Source organism: Fukomys damarensis, unplaced genomic scaffold (genome assembly GCF_012274545.1).
Source record: "Fukomys damarensis isolate Sample0158 unplaced genomic scaffold, DMR_v1.0_HiC HiC_scaffold_14, whole genome shotgun sequence".
Taxonomy (NCBI): domain Eukaryota; kingdom Metazoa; phylum Chordata; class Mammalia; order Rodentia; family Bathyergidae; genus Fukomys; species Fukomys damarensis.
In genome coordinates, this window is record NW_022900926.1 from 29,738,038 (window position 1) to 29,744,037 (window position 6,000).

Here is a 6,000-nt window from a genome sequence, read left to right on the forward strand (position 1 = left end):
ATTTTCAAACTAACTAGCCACCATTGTCTAATTATATAGATGACAACTCTGGTCTTCTTAAATTCTCAAATTTTCAGATATGCCTATTAGTTCAATTTTTACATAGGAGTAATTTAGGTCAAGAATCACAAATGCGGACCAACCTGTGTGTGTGTCTAGTATCTTAAAATATGTGTTTAAATACACAGTCAGGTAACTCACTCTCTAATTCACCCCAGTTATTCTCACTCCTTGAGTGCTTGCCTGAAGATGCTTTACTCCTTTGAGCTACTTACTTGGCCTGCAATGACATTTTTTATTTGATACCCCTCTATTTAGACCAAAGATATATTTTGCATTAAAAAAACTTCAATGAAGGAAGCCATAGGCAGACTAAGGAACTTCTAGAGATGGTTGACTGGGTACAGAAGGAACAAGAAACCAGAACCACAGAGGAAGAATATTATGAGGGGTAAAGTTTGGACTGCAAATAATGGAAAGACTATTAAGCTGTCCTGGGATTTGTGAGATGCTTTTGTGTGGTCAAAATGTTGGACTTAATTAAATTTCCTTGGAAGTACAAAATCAAGATTAATGGTACAATTTAAAAGGAGAAGATTTAGGTTTACCTTAAGAAACTTCTTTTTGATGTTGTGTTATTCCAAATAGAGTAAGCTTCTTGAAAGGTAGTGCTTTCCTCACCAATGGGTGTGTTTACTCATTCTGAAACAAACATTTTTCATAGAATATTACTTGAATAATGCATAGAGATTATAGTATTTGATTTTCTGGAGAAAAATACAATGGAGAGGGAATCTAGGTATCCAGATCTAGATGACTTCTAATTTGATGATTAGATAATTATTTAAGGTATAGGATTGGTGGAACTAAAGAAAATGAAGAAAAGCAGGGCATTTATTATTTTACTATAAAAAGTTCTTACTTTAATCATAAGGCTATGAAAAGAACTAAATAGCTCTCTCTCTCTCTCTCTCTCTCTCTCTTTCTCTCTCTCTCTCACACACACACACACTCCACATATGCATGCTCAGCACAGCTTCAAGAGCATTATATATATTAAAATTCCGTTCACATTCTTTCCCAGGAGATAACTTTGAAGTTAGAGTTTTCCTTCAGGGTCAATAAACTGAGAGTCATGGGAAGATGTGTGCAGTCCTTGTCTGTGTCTAAATGTCATTCTAGGAATGCATATACTGAGAAGCCTGGCTGGATCCCAGTAGCTCTGTTAATCTAAGAATGAAGGAATTTGGTATTATTTAGTTTAAAATTACACATGGAGTGACCAACACAATCTGGGTGTTTCTTCAAACAGCTTGATGTAAAGGTATTTCTTTCAACAGAGTGGAAGAGAAAATGAAAGTATTTTTCCCTCACTGATTTGTTGGCAGTTGCCATATGTTACTGAATTTTTGCTGATGATTTTCTTCTGCTGCTGGGGCTTTGGTTAAATTCCCAGAACAGCGGAACCACATAAAGTCATCTCCATAGCAACAGTGGCCCAATCTTTGCTTAGGTTTGTGATGACTTGCTGTTGAGTAATCAAATTGTGTATTGTTTATTTTTCCTATGTATGTTTTTGTGTTGAAGAAACAGGAGCTTTTCATTTTTGTGACTTTTAAAGATTATTACTTTGGAATCGACAATTTTTAAAAAGCTCTGAAATTCCTGTGTCTGAAATATTGGTAAGGATGTTTTTATATCAGGGATTAAAGTTTTCACACAGACCAAGGCAGAAGTTAAAATTTTAGAAGATTAAGTTCCCATATGGGGTTTCATTTGCTGGAGAAAGAGGCTTTTATTCCAGAAAAGATTCTTAAAGGTTAATAACGGAGTCCTGAAACAAGCAGACAGCATGTATTACAGCTTTCCTTTTATTTAGACAATGGGAGAAATATTTTGCACTTGGTGTGCAATTAAAATTGTGGTTGCTAGATTTTTATACTGAATTTAAATATCCTTTTAGACATTTCTCCCTGTAATGTAAGCTATTTCAAAAGAGGAGGGCTTTAATTACAACCTATTGCCGTTTTACACTAAGTTTCAGACTTCCAGAGCTCTAGGACTTTCCAGTATTTTCATGAAGCATAGTGGGAAAAGAGATGATGAAATTACGGAGTCTTTATCTCATTTGTTTCACTCTGTGCTCTTCCTTTTGCTTGTGATTTCTTTTGGCTCTGGCTGTAGGATAGGTCACATGGTGCTCCTCTGCATACATATGCATAACACACACTACCTGCTGCAATGCGGGCGTGAGTGACCCTCCACTTACTCAGGGAATGGAGTAACCGTACCCCAGTTGCTGAAAAGCTGCGTACTAACTAGGAAGACTCATGTTCAATTTATGCAGATATATTGTCAAGTACAAGTATAACCAGAACCAATCTAGGGAATCATGTTGCTTAAAAGCTGAATAAAAAACACTTAATAAGGAGACAAGCGTTCTTGAGTATGCATGACATCTCAGGAAAAGTGAAATATGAGTCAGATTTTAGGATTTAGCAGATATTAGCAACATTATACACAGATCTAGTGTGCAAGTGCAGATATGACATTATTTTAGCTAGCTACCTTGAATGTTAACTGTAGGAATTATATGGTATGCCTCTCCGGCGGATGGGTAGAAAAAAATAACTTTAACACTGAACTCAAAAATAGCACGTGCACACGCACACACAAATTCCACGCATGCATGCTCAGCACAGCTTCAAGAGAATTATATATATTAAAATTCCATTCACATCCTTTCCCGAGATAACTTTGCATAACTTTAGCATTGTTATTATTATTTTGAATACCTAACTTGTACTCATGTACTTTTTGCTAAAGTGAATCCAAAGATGAGTAAGATACAATTTTTGTTCTAAAAAAACTTAACATCTAATGGATCAAGTAGGAGGAATAAGAGATATCTAACAAAAGAAAGTGGATTAAATGTGTGCCAAGAGGTAGACAGAAGCGAAGTACCCCAGGGATTTAGAAGAGCAAGGATGCGAGATAAAGATCACATGTGCATGGAAAGATCTGCATATAGATACCAGAGCCATGGGAAAAGGAGACAGAAAGGAAATTTGGGGGTTGTAGAATACTCGACCAGATATTGATTAATTTCATTCAATAATGGGTGGCCATTTCTAATTAAGGTAATCATATATTTGAAAATTATTTAGAATAGCTATTTTATCTTTAGAATACAGGGTAGAACAGAATAAGTTGAAAGGGAGACTATGAAGTGTTAGAAACCTACTATAGATAATAGTGAGATGGGGTAGAAATAAGGATCAAAGCACAGAGGAGAGATTCTGACCTTTAACTATCAATGGGAAGACTGATGTTGGTCTTTGTATCTTTAGAACTTGATTAGTTCCTAGAGTATTTACTAGTGATCCTATTTTTTGAAATATACTTTGAGAAGTGATCTTAATGTGGGAATGAACATTTGACACTAAAAATCTTGTGTGTCTAATTTATTGTTGGCTGCGGTGCATTGATCTCAGGAAAAAAAGACTACAGGCTGCTATCATTGCTCCTGTGTCAAGTGAAGAACCCTACAAAATGTTATAAAATCAGCTGATTAGGTAACCTGACAATTTTTGCAATATAACTAGGTCATTTGTAGTATTCAGATATTTGTCTTAATATTTTTGTGTTTTCTTACTTTCTGTAATTTTCTCTGACCAGGAGTTAGAAGTGGGAAATTGTGGAAATTCCTTGGATCAAGGCTTTGCAATTGATGATAATTGAAATCTAGACTTCAGAGGTGGGCAACCTTAAGTGACAGTTTGGAAGAAGGGGCAAGGGTTAAGAGTCTAGAGACCATTATTAATGGTGAAAGATACATAGGTCCAGAAGAGAGAGATTCTAAACAAGGTAAAAGAAAAGTCTTGTACTGAAGAACAAACAACTTTTGAGTTGGAGATTTTATAGTAAATGGTTTTAACAATGGAGGAAGAGGCATTAAATATGATCTGTTCTGGTTGTCAAATACAGTAGATGCACCCCATTGATTATGGCCACACACCTTTCATCAAGAACAAATTTATTCCAGATGAAATAAGTCTTTGAAGCCCATCATTAAACCCATTTTAATGTTGTGCTACCATTGTTAAACCCATTTTAATGTTATTTTAATGCTTTATCAAGATTTTAGAGTGCTTTTGTTTGCAACGAGTATAAAAAAGAGAACTGGAACAATTTGAATACTCTCATATTTGATGGTGGAATCATTTCTAGATCAGTGTAGCTGTGAGCCTGGGTGATCTGTCATGGGCTGACACGTGCTGCATGTGCTGCATGAGCAACAGCACAGACATTCTTCTTGTGCCTACTGTGCAGAATAGTGGGTATAGATGGCATCACAGATCATTAGATGTGTTCACCCTCCCTGTTCCTACAGGTTGTGGTCTTCAATCCTCTTCTTATAACTTCTTGTTTTTGATTAAATTCTTTTATCTAGGTTGTTTTTTCATGGCTCCATATTTAAACACTTCAGTATATCTTCTGTTTCATTTGGTATTTAGTGTAATGAAGACTATCATATACATAGAAAGATATTTTACACACACAAACACGTGCACATACACACATATGTAAACTATGTAGCCACCTTTCAGACTGAGAAATGAATCTTCTCTGTGTTCCTAGAAGTTATATATTTTTATTGTTCTATAGTACCCTTTTGTTTTAATATAACATAAGAAATAGATCTATTTTTGACAGTCTTTTTTCCAACTCCATAGTTTACATTATACAGTCCTTTGCTGCTTGACAGTGTATCTACTATTAAAAAAGCATACAGAAAAATGTTATTGACCTTAAAACTCTTGTACTGTCTATTGCTTTTTCCACATTTTTCCTCAGCACCTGACAACCACTGTTCTTTTTCTCTCCTTTTGTTTTACCTTTTCCAGAATGCCAGCCACATGGTTGAATTATTAGTGCAATCTTTTCAGATTTTTTTGTACCTAGTAATATGAGTTTCTATGTCTCTTCCTGGCTTGATAAGCCATTTTTTAAAAAAATCACTGAAAAATATCCCTCTGTTTAGATGTATGACACTTCTTTTGTTATCCATTCACATATTGAAGGGATTCTATTTGCTTCCAAGGTTTTGAAATAATGAATATAGCTAGAATAAACATCTGTGTCCATATTTTTGTGTAGACTCGAGTCGTCAGCTCTTTGGGTAATAAATACCAAGGGATATAATTACTGGATTGTATTTTAAGAGTGTATTTAACTTTTTAGAAAATGCCAAAGTGTCTTCTAAATTGGCCGTGCCATTTTCATGGCCAATAGCAATGAATGAGAGCTCTCTTGGATCACATCCTTACCAGCATTTGGTTTGTTGGTCCTTATGGTTTGGATGAGTGTCCTTCAAAAACTGATGGTTTAAAGGCTTGTTTCATAGCTCATGGCTTTTTTGAGAGAGTGTGGAACCTTTAAGAGGCAGGTCCTTTTAGGAGGAAGTTGGGTCACTGGGGATGTGACCTTGAAGGGACTATTGAAACCTTAATCATTTCCTCTGTCTCTTTTTGGCTTCAGGGTGGCTACTCATTGCCACCACTACCTAAGACTTCACCATAAGCTCCAATACAACAGAGCCAATTGACAATAGACTTAAACCTTCAAATCTATGAGCCAAAATAAACCTTTTCTCCTTTACATTGATTATTGGTGATAGTTTGTTAATGTACTGGAAAGTTGACTAATACATCAGCGTTTTAGATTTTTGCCGTGCTAAAAGGTGGATAGGAGCTTCCTGTATTAATGTGAAGAATTCTGTAGTGACAGATGATACTGAGCATCTATCTTTTCATATGCTTATTTGCTGTTTGTCTTTGGTTAGAAATCTGTTAAAATCTTTTGTCTACTTTCTAGCTAAGATTTTGTTTTCTAAATTTTGAATTCTTGTCTATGGCCATACCACCTTAAACACACCTGATCTCATCTAGTTTTTGAATTCTTTAACTAGTTTGAATATGAATTATTTATCAAGTATAT

General features: G+C 35.2%; 1 protein-coding gene across 1 annotated transcript in view; it reads left to right on the forward strand.

The window, feature by feature from the left end:
- Ipcef1 (interaction protein for cytohesin exchange factors 1) overlaps positions 1-6,000 on the forward strand; it is a 164,532-nt gene that overhangs the window by 134,487 nt on the left and 24,045 nt on the right. The gene's annotated exons all lie outside the window — the stretch shown is intronic.